The 14,589-nt window shown below is 52.2% G+C and overlaps 1 protein-coding gene across 3 annotated transcripts in view; it reads left to right on the top strand.

The window, feature by feature from the left end:
- The first annotated feature begins 14,118 nt into the window (after nt 1–14,118).
- Znf831 (zinc finger protein 831) overlaps nt 14,119–14,589 on the top strand; it is an 80,849-nt gene continuing 80,378 nt past the window's right edge. For all 3 annotated transcript variants that reach the window (XM_013024362.1, XM_013024361.1, XM_013024363.1), the window contains exon 1: nt 14,119–14,198. The gene's annotated coding sequence lies outside the window, so the exon portion shown is untranslated. The remainder of the gene's footprint in view (nt 14,199–14,589) is intronic.

The following is a 14,589-nucleotide window of genomic DNA, read 5'->3' as shown; positions in this document are numbered from 1 at the left end:
TTAGAAGAGAAGGAGAGGAAAAAGGACTCCGAGTTCAGTGTAGTCAGGGGATGAGTCAGTTGGTAAGGCTCTATTTTTAGTTTCCAAGAGCTGCTGCTACATTGTGCCTGGCATGAATTAATGTCACAGGCATGTGCCTGGCATGAATTAATGTCACAGGCATGTCCCTGGCATGAATTAATGTCACAGGCATGTCCCTGGCATGAATTAATGTCACAGGCATGTTCCTGGCATGAATTAATGTCACAGGCATGTCCCTGGCATGAATTAATGTCACAGGCATGTGCCTGGCATGAATTAATGTCACAGGCATGTTCCATACAAGGGTTCTGAGGGCCCTGGAGTGGCATTCCGGCTTGGAAGCATGGATTCTCAATAGGGACTGTCCACCGTCCTTTAGGATCTGGTTTTGATACAAACAAGTGTCCAGAATGTTCTGCTCCCTGATCTGGTCCTCTCTGGCTCTATCTGTTCATCTCTTGGCTTCGGTCCTTGGATGTCTGGCCCTTGGCCAAGGGAAAATTGCCATTGTTATGTTTTATTTTTCAAAAAGGAGAGGTGGACAAGCTGAAGAGGTGGACAAGGGAAGAAAAAAGATATAGGGTCATGGCTTGGAATTAAAAAAAAAAGTCTTTGGGGGACAGCTTCCTACCCGTCATGGGAAGAGGAATGTGCCTTTCAGCCTCCACACAAAGCTGGCTCAGAACCAGGGGCCATCTTCTGCTACAGACTAGAAGGAGTAGAGTAGTCTAGCAGGGACTCCTGAAGCGATGTGGTCATTCGGATGGAAGCCCACGGTACCTAAAGGTGTGTTCATACCCCAGAGGGGAGGCCATCCTCCCTCTGACCTGTGGGGCCAGAGCGGGTGCTAGCATGCACTTGGTGCCTTGCTCTCTGAGGTGAGGAGAGGATGGTGGCCAGCCTGAGTGAGAAGCAAAAGGAGAAGCAGAAGGTAGTGTCCACCTCTGGGACGGCTCCTTTTATGAGTCGAAGCCACGATTAGTCAATGAGTCAGCCTGGCTATGTCATGGCCCCTGTTCGAAGAGCCCTCTCTACACTCTCTTAGGCGATAGAGAACATTCAGCTACTTCAGAGTTGGCCTGGGCCAGCGATACCGATGGGTGTGTTAGACCTTCCTGCGGCGCCAGTGCACAGATGGAGTTTCCGGTTGGCTCATGCCAGCCGGGGATCGCTTCGTAGCAGTCTGGGAGAGTTCCCACCATGCCTTGCGGCAGGGGACTGGCCCTACTGTTGACTATGGAAATCAAAGAGGAGCTCCAGTGGCTGGACAAAGTTGATTTTCAGGTCCTTGAGAACTTCCCAGCCCGAGTCTCTGACATGCTTAAGAAGAGAGGTAGAACAGAGGATATGAGTCAGCAGGGCACTGACAGTGGGACTTGAGTCATGACGCTTAGCTCCAGCCTTGTACTTTGGCAGCGAGGGGAGGGATTCTGAGCCCACACATCTCACAGCCAAGGGCTGGGGTGAGGTCCACCTGCCTGACTGGTCCCCCATTCCCCACCTCCATCTCCAGAGCACTTACAGCTGGGGAGATGTGGGCGAAGAACCCTCGTGTCCACGTGTCCCCAGGGGTGGGCTGTTTTCATTGTCCAGGATTGGCCTTCTGGCATGGCTCCATCTGTAGCCACAGATCTACAGGCTGGGCTCCCACCTCGGCCGGTTAGACAGGCGAGGGGCTTTTAGACTGCTGGCCCGCTGGAATCTGACCATCACCGGCCACTGGAAAGCCCATAGAAACTGCCCCCCACCCCCGCTTCTCTGGGTGGGTCAGGAGTGGTTCTTGCACGCGAGGTCAGGACACACCAGACTGGACGTCTTCATCACTGGGTTGGCCTCAGTGGAAATCCGAATTCCCAGGAAAGGAAGGCCTGTGGTGGCCTTTGGCTGGCTGGTGCCTTCTGGGGCGAAGCTGTCCCAGCACCACTTTACAGAGCAAGAAGTGGAGGCTTACACGTTTTAATTTTGTGTTTTACCTCAAAAAATGCACAAAATATTACAGTACACTCCCTAATATGGCCATTGATTCTACTATCAGATTTAACTCCCTAAACTTCTGGAGGAAAAAAAACAGTGGAAGAGGCTTGCTTCCTGACCGCACCCAGGGACCACGCCCTCCACCTGCGGGCCAGTCTCCCTTGCCCAGTGTGCAGAGCTCAGGCCAGGCAGAGTTCTTCCTACAATCTCCCAAGGCTCTCCCGACCCTCCAAGGCTCTCTCCTGAGCCTGGCACTGACTGTGTCACCCGTTTGTGAATGGCACAGCGGGCTTGAGACCGGAGGCTGAGCTGCGTTCCACCCTGCAAGGTCCCCAGCTCAGGTAAAGAGTCTGGCCTATTGCCTTCCGCCATTGCAGGCCAGATGAGTGGCAATCCATCCATGGTTGGATGAGTGGCAGTAATGTGCTGGTAGAACTGGCTGGACCTTTGGGCCGCGCCTGCTGCTGTGGTTTCCCACCCAGGGCCGGTGGGGTTTTCAGGCTCACAGTGGCCAGGCTTTCTGTGAGGTCCTCAAAGCCAGACTCCCCCTCCCGCTTCAGTAGCGAAGTAGGCTGGGTCACAGGGCCCCCTGCCACCGTCTGCCTTTTCCTCTTGATCCACTGTGGGCCTCACATCCTGACAGAAGCCCTAGAAACGGGCTGTGTTGATGAAAACACACATGCCCTTTGCCACAGGAAGCCAGGCCTCACGTTTGTAGCGATAACCACGGAGCTCCTCACAGAAACCAGAGGAACAGCGTTGAGACTCGCACCTAACTTAGGAAGCCCAGGGTCGCTGTCCCTCTCCCTTCCCCCAGTGACGATCACATGTGCCCCCTGTCCTTCCTGGACATTTAGGAAAAAAACAGACCGTACTCTTGAGGTGAGGAAGAGCCATGAGGAAACAGGATATTAGTAATGGCAGTGGGTCTCGGAGGGTCGCGAGGAGGGTGGTCAGACCAAAGACAGAACTCCCAGGGAACATTTAAATTTCAGTTTAACCATGATGCTTCATCGGCATAAAAAGATGAAGCAGGACATATTTATCCTAAAGTATTATTACTTGCTTCTCTCTGGAAGCTCAAATTTCACCAGACGTCCTATATTTTTTATACATCAGAATGCCTAATGGCTGCGGCCTGCAGGGTTCCATCTCCACCCATCCCTTTAATGAGAATCCACAGCCCACAATGCACCAGCCATGTGCAGCCCTGGCCACAGGCTAACATTCAATATGTGAGGAGTTGGTCAATGGAGGTGCTGTGTTACTTGTTGTCTAGAGGAGAAACTGAGGCCCGGGGTGAAGTTGGTGTGAATAGCTGGAGTGCTCTGCCAGCTCCTGGCCTGCCTCCTGGCATAGTACTCGCTGGCAGTGGGTGGCGCAGCAATGAGACCTTCTGAGGAACATTAATAACAGGTTAGCTTGGAAGAGCTCCGTGCAGAGATGGGAAGGGCTGTGTCACACATGCAAATTATATGCAAATATACTTGTCCCACCTGGCAGGCTCACCTACTGGGTGGGAGACCCCCAAGGTTAGCCTCCAGCCGTCTGTGGGGCTCTAGCAGGGGTGTGGGGCATAGGCTGAATGCTTCTGGGCCTTGGGAGGCCCGCGTTCCGCTGCACGTGGGCTGGGGAGAAGGCACACATGCGTTCTCTCGGTGTGGATGCCGACGTGAAGGGCTGGTGTGGAGGAGGGTGCATGAGGGGGCGGGGCGTGCTGGTGTGTGCGTGACTGCCACCGTGATCGTGGGATCTCAGCAGGCCACGTGGCTCCCGTCTCCCAGGATAACCTCCCCCTCCATCCAGCCCTTCTCTCAGCACCCCCTTTTTCTGGGTGTGCTCCCTGTGGAGAGTCTCAAGGACTGGAGATGTTTGAGAATAGTCTCCCCACAGTACTGTGCTGCTAGAATTGACTGGGTGCTTGTGACAGACCTAGCTCTGGGTGAGCCGCGTGAGCTCCATTCTGCGAGTCGAGTTTGCGCTGCCCTGATGTACAGATTGCATGCTGGGCCTCACAGAGGTGACGTCACCTGCCCACCAACTACTGAGACGCTGAACTGAAGCCATGGCCAGCCCCCTGGTGTGGTCGGGCAAACATCGTAGTGGGGACGGAAGTGCAGTCCCGGGGCTTGGCCGTGGACTTCTCAAAGAGGGAGCCCTGTTTTGGAAAGTTCTCTCTGGAGACATGTAGCAGTTGTGATTGAGATGGCTTGGGGTTTAGGCTTTTGGAATGAGCAGGTTTGGCCTCCATGGCCGGTGCGAGTGACATCACGTGCTGCGAGATGTCCCCTAAGGCAGGAGGGTGGGGTCACGGGGCAACACGGAGCGGCCCCCCGGCCCTCCTGCCCAGTGGCGTGAGGGCAGCGTCTGCTGACGGTGGTGTTGGTGCTCGGTTGAGCTCACTGGAGGGGGAGCCTCGGCTCACGGCTGCCTGGCAGTTGGGGAAAAGTTCCTCCACTCTGGTCGGCTTCCTTTTCTCATCTGTGAAATGGTCTTCCCTCACCTAACCCTGGCCTTCCCATCGGCACAGAGCCAGGGGATAGTAACGATTCGTACAGCCATAAAAAGTGGAGATGACTCTCACCCTTAGCGGTCTTAGAGTTCAGTGAACTAAACTAGATCCATTGCATCACAGATTGTGTCACTAGGGCTCAGGCCTTGGGAGGGTGCTTCTAGCTGAGGAGCGGATTCTGGAGGCCTCTGTTGACGAGGCTGCCTCTTGGTTCATTCGCCGTGGGAGGTGTGTAGGCTTAGATATGTGGATCAAGGAAGAAAAGAGAAAGCTAGGCCAAGTGCACTGCTCAGTTTAGCTGAGAGACCATCCACCTACTCACTCACCCATCCATCCACCCACCTATCTAACATCTACCCTTCCATTGTCCATGCATTTAATAGACGCACCCATTGGCACGTCTGACCACGAACATGAATCCAGGTGAACAAGATAGAAAGTTTCTTGCCCTTATGGGAACAGCATTACTAAGCAAGTGATGATTATATAGATACTAATTTAACACTGGGATGGGCTAGGTGGGGTCTGGGCAGTGCATCTGAGGAGGCTTTGTTGAGGAGCTGATGGTGGAAAGGTCAGTAGGAGGCCATGTAGAGTGGACAGTGAAGTGTGGCCATGTGTGTGGCTCTCTGGGGACCCTGACATAGACAGGCGTTTGAGGTGCTATGGTGCCAGGGTCTGGGTTCTGGATGACAAGAGGTGGGACTGGGGAGGTGGGCAGATGCCTGCCTGCATTTGAGGTCCCGGGGAATCACTGGAACCTGGGGGCCAGATGTTCACTTTATCCCAAGAGCAATAGGGCTGTGGGCAGGTCATGAGCGGAGTAGTCCTTTGGTGGTTGTGAAGGCCCCCTGGCGTTGGTGGAACGTGGTTTTGTGTGGTATGAGGGGCAAGGATGGGTAATAGTGGCCTGTATACTTTGACCAGAATCCCGTTGGCTACCTGTCCCATCCCCTGCCCCAGGTCCCCTGGAGCTTGGTAGACATGTCTCAAACAGTCCCTGGTTCTGCGCCCTGTGGCCTGCTTGGCATCACACCACCCTTGCTTCAGAGAACATGTGCATTGGCTCCAAGCTCTTCACATCAGAGCCAATCCCTGAGGAGTGGACCCAAAGAGAACAAAAAAGAGCCCACAAGATAGTCAGTGTGCCTGAGACCCAGCGCCTGGCTTTCGAGAAGGTCAGGGCCTGATTTCTATCTGGCCCTCCTCGCTGGGCTGGACACCTCCTCATGAGGAGGACCCCGGGGGACAGCAAACTTGGCCGGAGCAGTGCGTTGCTCCACCGCCAAGGACTGGAGGCCAAGGCATCCAAGGTGAAGGACGTAATTGTGTGGGACTGCCCGGGCCATCTGAGTCTCCCACAGCCACGACCTGACTGCCAGGCTGCAGGTGCTCGCTTGACTGTCCCAGGGGGCATCAGCACACCCCAGGAAGGGAGAGGTGGCCGAGTGGACAGCAAGCTGAACTCCAGCAGGTCAAGGACAGGGTGTGAAGAGGTTTTGGCCAGCATGGTCTTAGGGAGGGAGTGGCCAGCACGCTGCTGCTTTGGTGCCGCAGTGAACTTGGCCTTTGAAAAAGCCACAAGCAGATTTGCTTCCCCAGCATAGCACTGACAATTGCTTACCAAGTCCCTGCTTGGTAGAGCTACACGAAGAAAGTTCGATTATTGTCTACTTTGTCGAGGAGTGCATGGCCTGGCGAGGAGACTACAGCACACACTAGTGTCTCCAGTGCATCTCCTGTGGTCTCGAGGGGTGCGGAACGTGCAGGACTCTGGGCCTGGAGATGATGAGCCCCCCCCTTACAAAGGGTGGAACTTTTCGAGCAGGGCCGGATCTGGTTCCCCCGCCCGCCCCCACCCCACGTCAGGGCGAGGAAACAGATGCATCTAGAAACTGGCTTTTCTCCAAGGACACACACATACATTCCACACGTAGTGAATCCCACAGAACAAGGGCCTGACCCCACCAGAAACGGGCCTCCCAGGGGCCAGCTCTGCCCTTTTCTAAACAGCAGATTCAGAGGCAGCAAAGAGAAGCCATTTTATAACTCAGGTTCTTCACTTGTGAAATAGCATGGCCACACTCAGTAACATCCTCCCCAAGTTCTTCTTCTCCTCCCTCTCTTCCTTTCCTCCTTCCTTCCTTCCTTGTTTTGTGTGTGTGTGTGTGTGTGTGTGTGTGTGTGTGTGTGTGTGTGCGCACGTGTGCTTGCCAAAACTGGACCTTGCACTCAGGGCCTGGGGTGCCACCCCTGAGCTTTTTGTGCTCAAAGCTAGCACTCTACTACTTAGGCTACAGCTCTACTTTTGGCTTTTTGGGTATTTAGTTGGAGATAAGAATCTCATGGACTTTCCTTCCCTGGCTAGCTAGAATGATAATTCTCAGATCACAGCTTCTTGAGTAGCTAGGATTACAGGTGGAGCTACTGACTCCTTTCTATACCCATCCATGTTTGTCTCATCATGCAACAACCCTAACATTCCTGTTCTTCAAACTCCAAGCTCCTGTTTTGAGGCCTTCCTGGCAGGCCTTCCCCTGGAAGACAGTTTCTCCTCTGGTCTGAGAAGCCCTGTGTCCCTTGTGTCCCTTGTGTCTGCGGGCTTCTTGCTCAGCAGCCCTCCTTGCTGTACCCTGCGGGCTCCAGACCTCTGCCCTGCCCGCTCCGTGTGCCGGCTCCCTTTGTCCTCTGATGGGAAGAACCACGTGCTCTTCGACTCCCATCATGTATTACAGCTATTTTTCTTGCTTCAATCCAAAACAGTGGACCTCATGTCTGCCGCTGCCCCTGTGGAGCTGCGGGCCCACACCAGTGAGGCCCTGCCTGCTCTCCCTGGCCTGGGGCCTCAAGTGAAGCCTGGAACAGGTTGGTGCTTGAGCAACTTTGGTTGAGCCAATGAGTAACTGTTGAGTGCAATTTTCCCAACACCTGGAAAGCTCTTGCTGTCTTCTCTCATGGTTTCTTTTGGTTGGACTCTGCCTGTTTGGCCTTTGTCATTGTTTTCCTCTCCAATTGCCTCATTGTGCACCACACAAAAGTTGATGGAACAGTCACACAAAGACAAAGCCTGCTCGGGCAGGAGGAAGGGAAGGACAGATTGGACAAAGCCAGAACCTTTTTTTAGCAGACAGGAAGGCAGGCGAAGCTCAGCACACGGAGCTGATGTTTTTGTCTTTGCACACCTGTGCAGATCGCCGCACTTGTGCATGTGTGCTCAGAACACGCTGACACAAGCAGCCGGAAAGCAGTGGTGTGGCCGACCGCAGGGGTCTGGCAGGAGGTGGGTCGGGGGCGACTTCCACTGTGCTCATCAGCAGGTCCACTTCCCTCACGGTGTGATCTCTAAAGGAAGGGGGTGGCAAATTGGTTTCAGTTCATGGCTAAATCTTACTGGGAAGGACCGCCTAACCAGTCTGGGCAGGGGGCTTTGGAAGCCCTGCTTGGGGGTGGAGGAGGAGTGACCATAGTGGCAGGGACATGCGTGCTGGGAGCTGGAAGGGAGGGGCACTGTGCTGTACTTGACCTCGCTTGACCAGGTGAACCCAAGTGCCACCGGCTCCTGAGTCCAGGAGCCTCTCATCCTCCGGAAACGGGAGGAGATGAATCCAGGACCCTGACGGGAGGGAGAATTCCCCGAACGAGAATGTCTGGTCTTGGAGGATGCTGAAAGGCCTCCTGCTCCATGCTAAGTGACAGCTGACCAAGAAGAGAACCGGCAAGTTCTTCCCTCGCCCTGGTGCTCAACCGAGAGGAAAGCCCCAGTGCCGAGCAGCACGTCTGGCAAAAATCCGTCCATGCATAATACACACAGCTGCATGCTTGCAGGATAAGTAAGTGCACACTCGTGAAACCTTCGCCGCCACCAAGGCCGCTGGCATGCCTGTCACTTCCCAGCATTTCCTCTGGCCTCCGTTTTTTAAAAATTACTCGTGATACGAAAAGTTAGCCTAAGACCCCCTCCTCTGAGAACATTGTTTTGTTAGCGGTGGGCAGCACGCTGTGTACTAGACTTCCAGATTGTATTCATCTAGCAAAACTGAAACCTGATACCCACTGCCCACCCCCTCCCTGCCGCCCCTTCCTGAGCCCTGCTTCTCAGGATCCGTTCTCTACTCAGCCTCTCTGTGCCTGGCCTACTTTGCTTACTGTGATGTCCATGTTATAGGAAAGGCAAATGTTTCTTCTGGTTTTTAAAGGCTGGGTAAATACGGTGGCCTAGAAAAAGGAAGAAGAAAATAGAAATAAAAACAAGTCCTAGTAGAGGCAGGCTGGAGATCCCTGGTACTCAGGAAAGAGTTGGACTGTTGTCACATGAGCTTATACTGTATCATGGGGATGACATTCTGAACTCTGGCTTTGGGGTCAAATTGGGTGGCTTATGGTTTGAGCTCTGCCATCTGCCAAAGAGGATTTGAGGGGACTTAAGAGGACGAACACACTCAGAGGATAGACAGTTGGATATAAAGCCAGAGGAGAGACCAGAGGCCATTAAGAAAAAGAAAGGGCCAAAGCCCCAGGAAGGGCTAGGGTCTCCAAGGCCAGCTTGGATTCAAGGAACAGAGATCATTTGGTTTCACAAGGACAAACGCATTCTTGACTTGGGGAAGCAGCTGGCAGATGCCAATATACAAATCTGTGTCTAATCTGTTTATTGAAATGTTTAAACATATTGTTTTCGTAAGTATATCCACCAGACCCTGGCTCGCCAGCACCCCTCAGGATGGGCATGGCAAAGTCTCAGCCCTAAGCTCCCCATTCTGAGCGGTGGAGCCTTCTTGTAAAGCAAGGAGAAGTGAGCAGAAGCTTCATAGAGAGAAACTTTGGAGGAGGAAGAGGGGACAGGTAGCTTTCTTGTTATAATTGAAATGTCAGACTTTTCCTTGGTGATGTAAAAAAAAAATTAATCTACAAAAACAGTAGGTGCTAGCAACCAACTCCGTTCAGGTGCTGGGAACAATTTCGGTTTTACACTGCATGATTGAAAGTCCGAGAGCTGGGAACTCAGGAGCTCACCACAGCTTCTTGAATTGGGACACAAGATGCCAGTCCTTTCTCGGCCTTTCCTGCTGTCACGGGCCACGTGTGTGCCAGGCGGTGATGCTGGTGCACAGCCCGAGGGGTGGTTTGGGCAGAAGGCAATTTCCTCGGGAGAAGGCTGGTGGCTGGACCCAGAGAGGCCATGGTCCTTTCCCCCAATGCACAATGACAGCCTGGTGGAAGCACTCTGGCTCGACAGCGCCGCCTGGGTCAGCATGACAGGAATGGTTCCAGAAGGGTCCAGGGGACATGCGTTTCCAAACAGCCCTGGCCCCATGGGAGAAGGGACGAGGCAGCAGGTCAAGGGAGGTAGGGAGCAGCTGGGGGAAACTGGCTGGCCAGTCCGAAGGACATGGTCTTGGCACAGACGTGGCTGCTCTGTGCCCACTGAGCCACTGGTGACGGCCACACGGCCCCTCCGTCTTTCTTCCTCCCCTCTCAGCGGTCCCCAGAGGGCTTTGGCTGGGGAAACCAACCCAGACACAGACGACTTCGTTGCTCAATGCAGCGGAATATTCAGCTCTGCAATGCCTGGCATTTCCCTGGGGCTGGTATGCAAGCCCCCCGGGAGGCCTCGGCGTGTTTATTTTCCTTCGTTCACTTTTTACCTTCTTTTTTTAAGAGGAACTGTGTGCTCTTGTTTTTCTTCTAATCAACTTTGAAAGCAATTTAGATCTATGGAGAGATTGCGAAATTAGCGCCAGAGTCTCCTCGGTCACTTTTACCTGGTGACACTCAACGTGACTTTGACCACGCTTGGGAGAAACATAGAGAATATTCCTCTAAGCCAAAACCTAGACTTTGGTGTGTCTTTTGCCGGCTGTCCTCAGCTGTCCCTGGATGTTCCCAGATGTCCCCAGCTGTCCCCTTCTCTTCTCCAGCCAAGCTAGAATTACTGGAATTTTTTGATATAACTTTGTAGACGAAGTATAATATTCAGGAAGCAACTAATACATATAAAAACATGACTATCCTATCAACTAGTATGGTAGCATGAGGTGGATTAAATCATAAAGCGTGTCAATTTGAAAAAAAAACATGTCATAGATGTGCGTAAAGATGGCATGCAGGACTGAGTGGTGTCACAGACCCACAGGGCAGTCAGGGCCTGCTAATGCCACCTGATGGCTGAGCAGCCCAGTCCTGGTGGGACAGGATGGGGATTCAGAGCCACACACTCATCTGCGTTTCATGAGCACTTTTTTCCTGGTTTGGGAGCTGCAGAAGGAAGGAAAGAAGGAAGGAAGGAAGGAGGCGGAGAGAAGAGAAACTCTTCGTAGGAATAAAGTTTTCATTTCAATTATTCTGCTGATCCTTGACCCCCACTCCCAGGGATAATCAGAAGCTGGCTGGCTGCATCCTGTTTTAAATAAAATCACCGTTTAAGTGGCTCCGAGGACGTGCAGATAGATAATTGCACGGGGGCGCGTGTCCAATAACACATCAGGGGGAGGCGTTTTGCTGTGTGCCAGAAACCAGCGCAACAGCCACCCACGCTGTCACACCTGTGGCGTGCTCCTCTCTGAAGGCCCCAGAGAGCGCAGCCGCACCTCTCAGCACGCAAGGACTGTAACTTCCCATCATTAGGCAACGGGGGCGGGGAGGGGGCTGGGGGGGCTCTGAGGAGACCAGCTTACAGTGAAGCCAGAGAGCTGGTGCTCCCGGGGCGGGGAGGGGGCGGGGAGGGGGCTGGGGGGGCTCTGAGGAGACCAGCTTACAGTGAAGCCAGAGAGCTGGTGCTCCCGAGGCGGGCATTGCCACCCCACAGCAAGGGCCTGCGTTCCCTGTGTCCCCCCACATTTCTGGTGGGATCCCCACCGCCTCTGACGGTAGAGTGTGGGGTTTTCAGTCCTCAAGGCAGTCCCAACAGCATGTTCGAGCGTCTCCCCCTGCCAGGGCAGTGAGGCCAGGGCTTGGGCCTCTGGCTGTTGTGAGGGTCTGCTTTGTGTGTGGCAGCGCACCAGGGACCCCACAGCTGAAGGTGTGGTGGTGGGTGTGATGGGTGTGTGTGGGATGGACCACACCCATTGCAGATGGCGCAGGTGGCGGGTGACACAGATCTGGAGACACAAGCTGGGTGTCCACCTTGGGAACGGCTCCAGGAAAGAGAGATGACCACTTCCCCTGACTGGACCTAGAGTCCTTTTGTTCTTCAAAAATTGAGTTCCACGGAATCTCCAAGAGTATTGAAATAAATGGGAACATTTGGTCATTACGTTCATTTTATTTAGCACATACGTTTGGGGCCATGGACTCAGTCACGAAGGCTGGCAACAAGATGCAGTGACCACACCTGAGCCCAGGAGGAGCCCAGTGAGAGGACATGCGTCTTCCAGCCACCCTTGATTTGACTCCTGAAGGCTCCCAGAAGGGCTGTTCGGGCTCTGTATTCCGAGACTGTATGGGGCGGGTCACTGGCCTGACCCTCTGCACACAGTCCCCGCAAGACAGGAGGCCATGCTGAGTGCATACCCCACATGCTGGACTGAGGAAGGTCCTGGGGACAGAACTCCAGGTCCCCTCCCCCGCAAAAAACAAGGGGAGCATTCTGCTCCTCCTAACCACAGCTTCCCACAGGCTGTAGGTCTAATGGTGGAGCCCACTCTGGCTTTCCCTGTGGGAACATGGGTTTTCCCACCTGGAAATCTTGAACAAACAGTGTGTGGCCCCTTCTGTTAGCTGCATGAGATAGTTTCCTCTTAAAGGATGATCTGCGTTGGTTGTAAGTTGCCAGTGTGTGGCTCTAGTCCAGAGAGTGACTTATGTCTTTTGTTTGTTTCCTTGGGATGAAAGGCTGAGAAAGCACATTATTGCTTTGAACATTATTATTACTATTATTATTACTATGACTATCATTTTAGTAGCTATTATTAAATGTTCAACTCATTGGTCATCTGTTTTATGCTGCAGAGAACCAAAGTCTCTCGTGGTGCTTAGAAAAATTAGTGATAAAGTGATTTATGTGCTTAACCTTGAGTGGAATTCATGGATCATACCACACACCCTCTCACAGGGTTCAGTGGGTATAGGGTATTTGTGGAGTTGGGCAACCATCGCTACAATCCACCCTCAAAATTCTCAACATCCCCAAAGAAGTCCAGTGTGCCTGGTGAGCGATTCTTCTTCTCCCAGCTCTTGATACCTGCAGGTATCTTTCTGTCATCATGGATTTGCCTTCTGTGGACATTACGTGGACATGTCTTCAAGGTTCACCCGTCGTATTCCAGTGGTTAGCTGTCACTCACTTTCATTGCCTTCTGATAATCCATTCCCTAGGAAGGCTACATTTGTTTTCTTCGTTTTTCAGTTGATAGTTTGAATGGTCTTTAATCCAAAGGGTTTTGTTTGCTTATTATTTTTTTAACCGAGTAGTATTGTATGGAAGACCCTCTCATTCATTGATTCTAATAAGGTACTTTCTGACTGTAACTTAGCGGTCTTTTAAGGATCAAGAGTCAGAGTCTTTCCTGAGGTATACTGAGTAAAGTTGGGGTGGGGATGGGGCAACTGACTTGGGCCTTTGGGGGCCAGTGGGCATGTCAGAGGTTTAGCAGACCCAGTCATCGTTTTCTGCTCTAGTCTCTATTCTTCATGACTCTCTGCTCCTGAGCTTTGGGATCTCTTCCCCACCCCTAAGAGAAAGTTTTCCTTCTTCAGCTTAGGTTCTGGGTGCCTCCTGAGCTGGTGTCAGTCCGTCCTTACAGGTCCTTCAGGGGTAAGAGAACACTCATGAACCTTCTAGGACATTTTTGGAGCTCCTCAGCATGTCTCTTGCCGCCTCCCCTGCTATGAAACTTTTACACATCCTGCAATGCCCAGCTCTGCTGCCGTCTCTTCAGAAAGACTTTCCTAAGCACAATGGCTGACATGAGGCTGCTTCATTTCAATCAGCTCTGTGTCATGGCTATCCTGTTCTGAACGGCAAGGGGAATGCAGATTCTGGGCCTTCCTGAGCCTTCAAGGTCACAGAGGAAGTTCTGCAAGCACTTGTGTCAACCTCATCTCCAGGAAGGCATACACCTGGTGTCTCATTCTTACTCATTGGTACGGAACAGCCCCACATTTAATGCAATATTTTTACACACAGACTTTCTGGGCAGCTGCCTCTGGTGTAGGAAGATTTGGTAGATCAATAGACACAACTACTAAAGTTCTGGGCTGCGGTTGTCCTTTTCTTTGGGTCTTTGTTTTTGTCTCTTCCTGTTTTCTGAGGGTTGGTTCTATCATATTAACGCATAGAGAAGAATTTACTTCCTTTTTCTGAGCCAGACCAAGCTTCTCTCAGCCCAAGTCTCTCCAGGTTGCTCAAAATGATACTTTTCTCAGTTAAGCATGGAGCTTTCTCACAGATCAAGCCCTGAGGGGCCCTCCACTTTTATTTTATTTTCTAAATGGGCACAGGGCATCTCTCCTGTGCTCTGAGATGCCACCTGCAGAACAGGACTTGCTAGAGGACACCAGAGATGCTTCTCAGCAGAGAGAAGCAAGGGCTTGCGGAGTATGTATGTGGCAGGGAGGGGGTGGAGTCTCGGGCCTGGTGCTCTCTGCTGGGGCTTGCACAGAGGTCCTGTCTGGATCTGTGGAGTTACCTCAGGATCGTGCCAGAGTACCAGGGTTTGAAGCAGAGGGAGGAAAACACCCACTCTTCATAAAGGTATGTAAACACCCCATGACACTGCAATTAGAAGATGCGAGCATTTGTTTTCATCATCCAACTCTTGCCCTGTGCTCTGAATATTTGTCTTCAAGCATAAAGTTACAAAGAAAATGCTCCATAAAACTGGGCCTGACCCAGTTTAGAAATTCTCTCCACCATGATAGCATTTGTCAAAATATTTGCTACAACTTGTAATGGCTGTCAGAAACCAGGCCCACAAGCCACCTTCTGCTAAACATAAAAACATTAATAGGGAAATTTATTGCTGTATAAACCGTTTTATTCCCCAATAATGGGCTCAATTAAAGCAAAGACATGCGTTGTTTATATATATGTATATATATATATATATATATATATATATATGCCCAAGAGTTTTCAATATGCA

Source organism: Dipodomys ordii, unplaced genomic scaffold, assembly GCF_000151885.1.
Source record: "Dipodomys ordii isolate 6190 unplaced genomic scaffold, Dord_2.0 Scaffold75, whole genome shotgun sequence".
NCBI classification, from domain to species: Eukaryota; Metazoa; Chordata; class Mammalia; order Rodentia; family Heteromyidae; genus Dipodomys; species Dipodomys ordii.
Note: the sequence above shows the minus strand (reverse complement) of the source record. Positions and strands in the feature narration are given on the sequence as shown.